Source organism: Geotrypetes seraphini, chromosome 2, assembly GCF_902459505.1.
Source record: "Geotrypetes seraphini chromosome 2, aGeoSer1.1, whole genome shotgun sequence".
Classification (NCBI taxonomy): domain Eukaryota; kingdom Metazoa; phylum Chordata; class Amphibia; order Gymnophiona; family Dermophiidae; genus Geotrypetes; species Geotrypetes seraphini.
The window spans coordinates 40,984,770-40,995,580 of NC_047085.1; the positions used below are offsets into that span (position 1 = coordinate 40,984,770).

General features: G+C 44.1%; 1 long non-coding RNA gene across 1 annotated transcript; it reads left to right on the forward strand.

Moving 5' to 3' along the window:
* The first annotated feature begins 5 nt into the window (after window positions 1–5).
* LOC117355005 lies at window positions 6–10,178 on the forward strand. The gene is made up of 4 exons (XR_004538260.1): window positions 6–68; window positions 4,360–4,409; window positions 4,687–4,894; window positions 10,140–10,178. It is a non-coding gene; the product is annotated as an uncharacterized LOC117355005 (long non-coding RNA).
* Window positions 10,179–10,811: the final 633 nt, after the last annotated feature.

Consider the following 10,811-nt stretch of genomic DNA (forward strand, 5'->3'; position numbering starts at 1 on the left):
CAGGAGTGCTTCCGGTCGTGGGGAGGGGGGCGGGGCTGCAGCCAGCATGGCGCGGTGCAAGTTTATCGGTAAGAAAGGGAAGACCTGGCGCTCGCGGGAGGCTATGAGCGCGTGCGTGTCTCTTGCTGCTGCTGCACTACTAAGTGCTCAGCTGCCCGTAGGACTGTAATGGACATCTGAGCGTTATCGCACGCTAATTGGTTACAGCCCTTGTCCCCCTTAATCTACCTTTTTTGAAATATTAGATATTGCAGCATACTAAGTTCCTGCCTACTTTCTGACAGTAATGAAGCCTATTTTTTTATATATAGATATGACTGTGTGAGAAAGTACATAGCAAATATTTAACTTGAAATAAAGGTCTTGGTAGTTTTCAGCCTTTTGGTGGGTAGATGAACCTTGGTGATGGACCTTTCAGAATGAAGTTTCCTTTTAAAGCCAACCCGCTAGCCTCAACCACTATCCTTCTGTGGCTCCCACACTAGCCTCAGTCATCCCTCCGCCTGCTCACCTTCTTCTGATGCAGACCACAGCCTCCCCTCCCCCCTGTGCCCTGCAGTTCAACCTATACTGCGCATGAAATTAATTTATGTGAATAGCTTTCTATTTTAGGATTTTGTGAATTGATTCTTTGAAGCTATTAATAATCTCTGGCAAGTCCTGGTGTTTTGTTAATTGGTTGTCAATAAATATGCATGAGGCAGATTTGCATTTAATAGAGGTGACAGGCATGCAAATCTGCCTCATGCATTGGGAATATATCGAAAACTCAACTGGGAGCTCTTCACAGTTGCAGCTCCTGAAGATGCTTAACAGCGAAACACAGCTTAAAGACTCCTTTTATCAAGCCGTGCTAGTGGGGTTAACGTGTGCGACTTTTCATCACGCGTTAACTCCTGTGCTGGCCTAAAAACTACCGCCTGCTCAAGAGGAGGCGGCAGCGGCTAGCGAGGCCGGCGGTTTAGTGCGCGGTATTACGCACGTTAAACCGCCAATGCGCCTTGGTAAAAGGAGCCCTTAGTGTTGGGCTAAACTGCACATCACGTCCAGAAGGATACTTTATGATTTGGGTAATGTGACAATTTATTTTTTTCATCAAAACGGGACATCTATTAATATTCAGTCCCGCCCCCAATCCTGCCCTAGCCCCACCCCCAGCCCTACCCTAGCCCCGCCCCAATTTCTTCCATTCATTTTCTTGTATACACAATATCTTATAAATTCATAATAGTAAACATAAAATATTTAAAAAACCCACAATGCACACTGTACGCAGAGAAAATATGAATTATCATTTACGAGTTTCAGGGTTTTATCAAAGATGTCAAGGCAGATTACTTTAAAATATGCAATGTCACCTCAGTAACTATAGAAAAATAGACAAATAGAGTGCAAAATATAGACAGCAGATATAAATTCTCAAAACAGACACATTTTGATCACTAAATTGATAATAAAATCATTTTTCCTACCTTTGTTTTCTGGTGATTTCATGAGTCTCTGGTTGCACTTCCTTCTGACTGTGCATCCAATCTTTCTTTCTTTTGCATTCAACATTTCTTTCAGAATCCAGCCCCATCCCCTTTGGGTTCAGGTCTCTCTCTCTTTTCCCTCTGTTACACTCCCCAGATTCAGTGTCAGTTCTCCTTTCTACCTTTGTTCCAGGTCTCCCTCTCTCTCCCCCTCTGTTTGAACCTCCCATAGTCATGCATCTGCCTCCTGTCTTTCCACTTTCGTCAAAGCCTTTTTCTCTGTAGTCTTTCTAATATTCTTACAACCCCCCCCCCTTTCTCTGCCTCTTTCCTTCTTTCCTTTTTCCCTCCCAGCAGATTTTAGCATATCTCTCTCCTCCTTTTTTCCCCTCGGATCTAATATCTGTCTCCTTCCTATTTTCCTCCTCCCAGGTCTGGTATCTGTCTCCTCTCCTTCCCCCCTGCTCTGGCATCTCTTTCTCCGCTCCCTTCCTCCTGTTCTTCCCTGGTCTTCCTTCTCAATTTATTTTCTGCCTCTGTCTAAATTCTTTTTTCCTATTCAGTCCTCAATTTCCCTCTTTCACTGTGTCTACCTATAGCTTGCCACCTCTTTCCCTCACCCCTTCCAGTAACTAACTCTATCCTCTTCCCTCAATCCTGCATGTGCCCTTTGCCCGAAGAAGGTAATAGAGCTCCGAGGCAGACCGCTTCTCCCCCCTCCCAGCTGAACCCCCGCTGACCCTCCTATCTCTCCCTCCCGACCCTCCCAGCGAGTTGACAACCTCCCTCCAGTAGCGTCGGCAGCCGCAGCAAGCTAAACAGGCTGCTTCGCGACTTTCTCCTGCCCGCGTATCCCTCTGCCGCGTCACTGATGACATCATCAGTGACGCTTCACCGGCAGTAGAAAGCCGCAAAGCAGCCTGTTTAGCTTGCTGCGGCTGCCAACGCTGCTGGAGGGAGGTTGTCAACTCGCTGGGAGGGTCGGGAGGGAGAGATAGGAGGCTGCGATCCCCTGTCCCGTTGTCCCCACTCACAGCTTTGGGACGCCCTCTCTGAAAATGGGACATTTCGGGCGTCTCAAAGCTGTGAGTGGGGACAATGGGACAGGGGATGTGAAAAAGGGACTGTCCTGTTCAAAACGGGACATATGGTCACCTTAGATTTGGGGGACACTTACTAATTAATCATGGACCATCGTTGCATTTGGTTATAAAAAAAGAGAATGCCAACTGTTTTGGTAGTTTGATTAGAAGAACTGATGATTTATGATGGACATTGATCAATTGCACGTTTTGAGGATTTGCTGAATGGTGTTTAGTGTATGAATGTGATGGTTCCTGTGTATACATTTGTGTAAAAGATTTTATGGTTTATAGGATATGTGATATAAGTTAATGTATTGCAGTGAATGTACTGTAGTGAAATTTAACACTTCTTTATAAAACAATTTTCTTAAACAAATGTCTTAGTAATATTTGAAGAATAGCTTCTTTGTGTGGTGTAGAGCTAATTATTGAAGCTATTGATTAATATATAAACCCCAATTGTTTGTAAGGGAATGCATATTTATTGGGAATATCTTGAAAAACCAACTGACTGGTGGTTTCCCAGAACATGTTTAAGAACAACTGGTATATACAATATCTGAAAACTTAATACTGTAAAGAAAAATTCTAATACTGTGTTTCCCCAAAAATAAGACAGTGCCACATATTAATTTGGGGGTCCAAAAAACGCCTTGGGGCTTATTTTCAGGGGATGTCATTTTTTTCATGTACAACAATCATCTGTCCCTTCCTCTCCTCCACTCCAATTCTTCCTCTTTCCTTTCTCTCCCCCTCCCCCATGTGCAGTATCTTTCCTCCCCTGTCACCCACCCCCTTGTGCAGCATCTTTCTATCCCTCCCTCCCATCCCCCTGTGCAGCAGAACCCCACTGACCCTCCCACCGTGAGATTGGCATACCTCCACTCCGAGGCTTCCAAAAACAGCAGCAACGGCAGCTGTTTTTGGAGGACTCAGAGCGGAGGTATGTCAAGTCTCACCAGGGTGGGGATCGCTGTATTGACGAGTCTCATTTTTTTGGCACTAGTGTCAGGGATGGAGTCAGAGTGTTGGGGACATCAGAGGTTGATCTTAACTAGGGCTTATTTTTGGGTTAGGGCTTATAGTAGAAGCATCTTTAAAAATCATGCTAGGGCTTGTTTTCAGGGAAACAGGGTAACTAAATTGCATTTATTTATCTTCCTGGTTCATGTTTCACTGTCTAGAGTTTCTTGCCCCTCTATCGCCACCTATTTGTAATGTGGGGAATGGTGGTATGATATTTCATAGCATCCCTGCAATACACACCTTTCTTTGCCACTCTGTCCTCATGTTGCTAACCTGTTATTGTTGCTTTCTCTTAAACCCTGCTCTGCCAGGCAGTTGTCAGCCTTGCCCTTTACCCACCTTATTGGCCTGTTGCCACTCTCGCTCCCTTCCTTCTACCAGCTCTCTCAGCTGCATTCTAGAGGAGGGAGGAGATGGAATGGTTTCTCTTCTGTAATCGTGACTTGCCAGACATGAAGTGTTTCTTTTATGAAATATCTCCTGTTCCAGGGTTGCATGCCATATCCCCTTACTGGAGTAGCTTTGATGCAAATAATTACCTTTGGATAATTCTTATAGGAGCCAGTGAAAGGTGTTGTATAACTGCATAGTATTCTGTTTTTCTAGCATAAGGATTTGTTAGGGTCTACTTAGCCTGCTTACTCATCATTTGTTCTCAATTTAAGGATTTATCTTTGTAATTTAACTTGTCTGATGATTTTTTTTGAATGTTGTTTTATAAATTGCAGTAGATAGGTTTGAAGTCACAAGCGTTTTCTTTATAATGTCTTTTGCAGGTGACTTTTGTGATGTAACAGAGCGTGCTGTTAAAACAGGTGTACAGAAGGTAATATTCTAGCCTTAGACGTTGGTGTACTATACTTGGGCAATTATAATTTTTCTCCTTAATTGCAAATGTAATTCTGTTGTGTGTTCTTTTTTTTTTTTGGAGGGTGAACCTTGTTGGAAGTTCTAAGTATATTTGTGAACTTGCTGTTCTCCTCTAATTGGAAAATCACAATGGTTTAGAGCTGCATACTAGAAAGATAATTCATAGAAGCATCTATAATAATAAAATGCTAAGCGTGCATGCGCACTCTTACCGTGTGTTCCCTGATCTGTAGGTCAGTGGTCGTCAGGAGTGCGCATGCGCGACACCAGGACTCCTCCTCCTGAGCACCAGACACGCTGACCGCCTTTGGTCCTGCGGGCCTCTCAAGCAGCAGCGGTAGCAGGGATTGCGGAAACGTTACCGAGGTGGCTGTCGGCTGTCGGCGCCTGCAGGCCTCAGCGCCTTGAGGCGGCTGTGGCGGAGGGCAGATGCGAACGGAGGTAAGGGGTGCTGCTGGATAGTGGAAGAGGTGCTGATGGACAGGGGGGGCAGAAAAAGGAAGGGAGGCCTACTGCTGGACAGGGGGAGCAGGAAAGAGGTACTTCTGAACAGGGGAAGAGGTGCTGATGGACAGGGGGGGAAAAAAGGGAGGGAGGCCTACTACTGGACAGGGGGAGCAGGAAAGAGGTGCTACTGGACAGGGGGGATGTAAAACAAAGGGAGAAGGGTTGCTGCTGGATAAGGGGAGCAGTGAAGGGGTGGTGGTGGACACAGGGGAGGTAAAAGGAAGAGAGAATGGACAGGGGGAGCAGGCAAGGGGTGGTGGTGGACAACCAAGGAAAAAGAAAGAAAGACAGAAAACAGAAAGCAGCTAAGGAGAGAGAGAGAAATAAATAAAGACAGACACACACACATATATTCTAGCACCCGTTAATGTAACGGGCTATAAGACTAGTATGTACATAAATATACAAAATTTTTAACATTGTAACCTAAAACAAAATTGAGAAAAATAATCCAAACAAGATTGAAAAGAAATGTTAAAGGACAAGCCTCTTAATTAGAAGATTTAGGGCCCCTTTTACAAAGCTGCAGTAGCGAGTCCCACATGGCAAATGCGATGCAGCCCATTCAATTCCTATGAGCTGTGTCGCATTTGCTGCGCTGGGAGTCGCGACCGCAACTTGTAAAAGGGGCCCTTATTATGGAATTCTTTACCTTTACATCCACAGAACCAGTGTAAGAAATTTATTGGTTATTTAAGAAGATTTATAGCCTATAACGTTGTCATTTAGGAGGGAATTCGTGAAAGGGTGCTAAGCATTTTAGCACGTGCTAACCACTAAAGACGCCATATTAGATATGGTTTCCACACACTAATGCTCTTAGTGCCCTTTGATGAATTCCCAGTCTCCCTTAATCTATTCTTGCAGTTATGGCTCTTGATGATGTGCTAAGAAAAAAGTAGGATAGTGATTTCTGGGGTTAATTACTTTTTTTTTTTGTTAATAGATGTTTTTGTTTAGTTTAGGTACTCTGAGGAACTCATCCATATGATTTGTGAGGCAAATTTATTCTACCATTTCTGTTGCAGTTTTCTGGGTCTCGCCATGTGTGGTCAGGTAGAATTGATGGTAGAGCAATGGATTTTCCTACTTCATTCACCATGAGCCTCAACCAATTGAGTTTGAAGACATAAGAACACAAGAATAGCCTTATTGGGTCATACCAATGGTCCATCAAGCCCAGTAGCCTGTTCTCACGGTGGCCAATCCAGGTCATTAGTACCTGGCCAAAACCCAAGAAGTAGCAACATTCCATGTTACCAATCCAAGCCAAGCAGTGGCTTCCCCTATGTCTTTATCAATAACAGACTATGGACTTTTCTTCCAGGAAATTGTCCAATCCTTTCTTAAAATCAGCTACGCTATCCGCTCTTACCACAACCTCTGGCAACGCGTTCCAGATCTTAACTATTCTGAGTGAAAAAAATTTCCTCCTATTGGTTTTAAAAGTATTTCCGTGTAACTTCATCGAGTGTCCCCTGGTCTTTCTAATTTTGGACGGAGTGAAAAATCGATCCACTTGTACCCACTTCTCCAGTCAGGATTTTGTAGACTTCAATCATTTCTCCCCTCAGCCGTCTCTTTTCCAAGCTGAAGAGCCCTAACCGTTTTAGTCTTTCCTCATACGAGAGGAGTTCCATCCCCTTTACTATCTTGGTCGCTGTTCTTTGAACCTTTTCTAGCGCCACTATGGGCTCCTTTTACGAAGGTGCGCTAGCGGTTTTATTTCACGCTAGCTGAAAATCTACCGCCTGTTTAAAAGGAGGCGGTAGCGGCTAGCACATGCGGCAATTTAGCATGCGCTATTCTGTGCGTTAAGGCCCTAGCGCGCCTTTGTAAAAGGAGCCCTATATCTTTCTTGAGTTATGGAGACCAGAATTGAATGCAATATTCCAGATGAGGTCGCACCATGGAGTGATACAGGGGCATTATAACATTCTTAGTTTTGTTAACCATCCCTTTTTTAATAATTCCTAGCATCCTGTTTGCTTTTTCGGCTGCCGCTACACATTGGGTGGAAGGTTTCATTGTATTGTCTACAATGACATCCAGATCCTTTTCTCGGGCACTAACCCCCAAGGTGGACCCTAACATCCAGTAACTGATTCGGGTTATTCTTCCCAATGTGCATCACTTTGCATTTGTCCACATTAAATTGAATCTGCCTCTTGGACGCCCAGTCTTCCAATTTCTTAAGGTCTGCCTGCAATTTTTCACAATCTGCATGCTTTTTAACAACTTTGAATAGTTTTGTCATCTGTAAATTTAATCACCTCACTCGTCATTCCAATTTCCGGATCCCAATACAGATCCCAATACAGACCCCTGCAGCAGTCCACTGTTTACTCTCATCCATTGAGAAAAATGGCCATTTTACCCTACCCTCTGTTTTCTATCCAATAACCAGTCCACAACTGAACTTTGCCACCAATCCCATGACTCTTTCATTTTCTCAGGAGCCTTTCATGAGGAACTTTATCAAAAGCTTTCTGAAAATCCAGATACACTATATCAACCGGCTCACCTTTATCCACATGTTTATTCACACCTTCAAAGAAGTCAAGTAAATTGGTGAGGCAAGGTCTCCCTCGGCTGACGCCTTGCTGACTCTGTCTCATTAAATCATGTTTGTCTACTTGTTCCACAATGTTATTTTTTATAATTGTTTCCATCATTTTGCCCGGCACTGAAGTCAGGCCTAACGGTCTGTAATTTCCCGGATCTCCCCTAGAGCCCTTTATAAAAATTAGCGTAACATTGGCCACCCTCCAATCTTCTGGTAATATAGATGATTTTAGTGATAGGTTACAGATCACTAACAGCAGGTCAGCAATTTCATGTTTGAGTTCTTTTAATACCCTGGGACATATATCATCCGGTCCAGGCAATTTATTACTTTTTAACTTGTCAATTAGAGAGCTGAACGGGGATCCCGTGGGGACGCCCCCTAGGGTCACGGGGATCCCGTGGGGACGCCCCCTAGGACCACGGAGATCCCGTGGGGATGCCCCCTAGGGTCGCAGGGATCCTGCGGGGTTCGATGTACTCAAGCCGCGAGGCTCGTCTTCTTTTCCCTACCTGCCCTGCCGCAGCACACAGCCGAACGGAAGTCTTCCATGATGTCAGCGCTGACGTTGGAGGGAGGGCTTAAGCAAAGCCCTCCCTCCCTCTGACGTCAGCGCTGACATCGGGAAGACTTCCGGTCGGCGGTGTGCAGAGCAAGAAGGGGATTGCCAAATGTAATTCCGTTTCGCCTGCTCTCTCTTCATGCTTCCTGCAGTTAGCATTGCAAGCCAATGGGTGGCAGTAGTGAGCAGAACCAAACAGAGAGCTGCCAGTCGGTGATGATAATTTATTATTCATTTCAGGTATAGGTGGGGTGTGCAGATATAATTATAATAATAATTACCGAGACTTGAGTATTTCCAAGGCAACCAATTTTTGTGCTTCATTCATGCTGTTGCAGAGTGTGTGCCTGTAAAGGATGACATTGCTGTATTCGGAGCTTTGTTGCCCTCCTGCTGTTTCTGGTTCCAGGTTAGTTACAGTATCATAAGGTGCAGTCGAGCATATAAGGCTGAGGCTGGAATTAAAGTGTACAGTGTAAGCCCTCCATATTCTAGCCCTGGGGCCTGCCGTCTGCCACTTCATTCTTAAGTAACAAGGTTGTAAAAATGCAGCGAGGGTGTTTTAGAAAATTTCAAGATGTGTGGGAGCCATTAACAAAATATTGCAATTACATGATTACATGATTTTTTTCCCTTGATTTAAAGGTTCAGTTACGAGGGGGGAGGGGGGATTATTTTATTAATGTATATTGTACATTGTATTTGATTATATAATAGGAAGGGTTGGGGAGGGTGGGGGTTAATAGCATTTTATGTGTACTCTTGATGACTATTAAGTGATATATTTATGATCTATTTGTTATATTATATTGATGCACTTATTGTACATTTAAAAATGAATAAAGAATTTAAAAAAAAAAAAAGGTTGTAAAAATGCAAATAGTATTTCTTGGGTGTCATAACCAATAAGGGGCCAGAATTCCTTGAGGTCGTAAAGTGCAGCCTGTACATTTATTTGTGATTCTGTGTGCAGAACTTCTCTGTCATGAAGATTTTAGGGCCACACTTCCTTTCATGCCATGCCCATCCAGAAAACCTAAAGGGACAAGAACCTTTTGGTGTTTGTAATGATTCAGATTTTTAATACAAGTCATCAGTTCTGTGCACTTATTTATTGGAACTGCTGGCTGTTTATCTCATTTTATGACAGACAAGGTGGATTAATCTTCTTTCTTGAGCAGGGTTAGTTCATTATGTACAGATATAAACCATATCTGTATGATGAGATCTATAGATTAATCAGATTATCTTTGCTTCTTGTGGAGCCCCTGACAGGTAGGAAAAAGAAGACGTGCCTCATGGCTCGAGCTCCATTTTGCTTGCAGATGAGGGCTGGGAGGCGGAACACTAAAGGGGGGAGGGAGTGCGTTTTTGGCATAAGGCATGAACTTGGGAGAGAGGATGGAGGAAGGGAGGGAAAGAGGTGGGGGAGGGAGTGCGTTTTGGACACAAGGCATGAACTTGGGAAAGAGGATGGAAGAAAGGAGGGAAAGAGATGTTGAGGTGGGGGAGGGAATGTGTTTTTGGACACAGAAGGCATGAACTTGGGAGAGAGGAAGGGAGGGAAAGAGATGGTTGTGTACACAGGAATGGAAGAAAGGAAAATTTTTGGTCATAAGGAGGAAGTGAGGTACAGATGAGAGGGAGAAATATTGTGGTGGAAAGGGAACAGTGGGACAGATTGAAATGGATGCAAGAGGGAGGAATGTTGGACATAGTGGTGAAGGGAATGGAGGGAGAGATGTGGCATGGTGCTGGAGAGGGGTGATAGAAGGAGAAATGTTGGGCATGGGGCTGGTGGGCAGGGGTGAAAGATGAGAAAGGGATAAATGCTGGACCCTGGTAGGAGGAACCAATGGACAGCAACAGAAGAATTTACAGAAGATGGGAAAGCGGAAAAAAGAAACTTTATGGAAAAATAAGTCTCCAGACAACAAAGGTAAAAAACGGAATTTATTGACTAAAATATGTTAGCTTTGGGAAATGTATATAGCAGATGTCTTTGTATTGTGTTCAAAAGAAAAGGAAATGAACTGGTTTTATTTCTACAGTGTTGAAGTACTTGCTGACCCTTGCTGTGACTGGTCGGGATCCCCAAGCACCGCCAGCAGAGGACCTCCTCTAGAGACAGCCAGAACTGCCCTCCACCAAGCACAGCAGTCACTGGCAACATCCATGAGCCACTGAGGTGCCAGCATCTGTGACTCAGGGACACTACTGCTTCCTGCCAAGCTTTGCAAAAGGGACCCCCGGCCAACTGCAAAGGAAGTCCTCAGCTGACAGCATGGGGGTTCTCATCAGCTGTGTATTTATATTTTATATTTACATTAGAGGTTCTGGTAGAAACCCATTTACAAAGTATGTATTCTTCCCAATTAATATTTCCAAATTAATAAAGTCTCTTTGCTTATTTGTAAATAGGTTTCTACCAGAGCCTTTAATTCAGTAGCATAATTAAATGAAATAACTATTTCTGCAGTTTATAGGGACGGGTGGGGATGGAGGGGATTCCTCGCGGGGACGGGTGGAATTCCTCACGGGGACGGGTGGGATTTTGGCGGGGACAGGTGGGATTTCTGTCCCCGCACAACTCTCTATTGTTAATTTGGCTTAGTACATCTTCTAGATTCACTGAGATTTCTTTCAGTTCCTTTGCATCATCACCCTTGAAAACCATTTCTGGTTTTTACATCTTCTTCCATAAAGACCGAAGCAAAGGATTC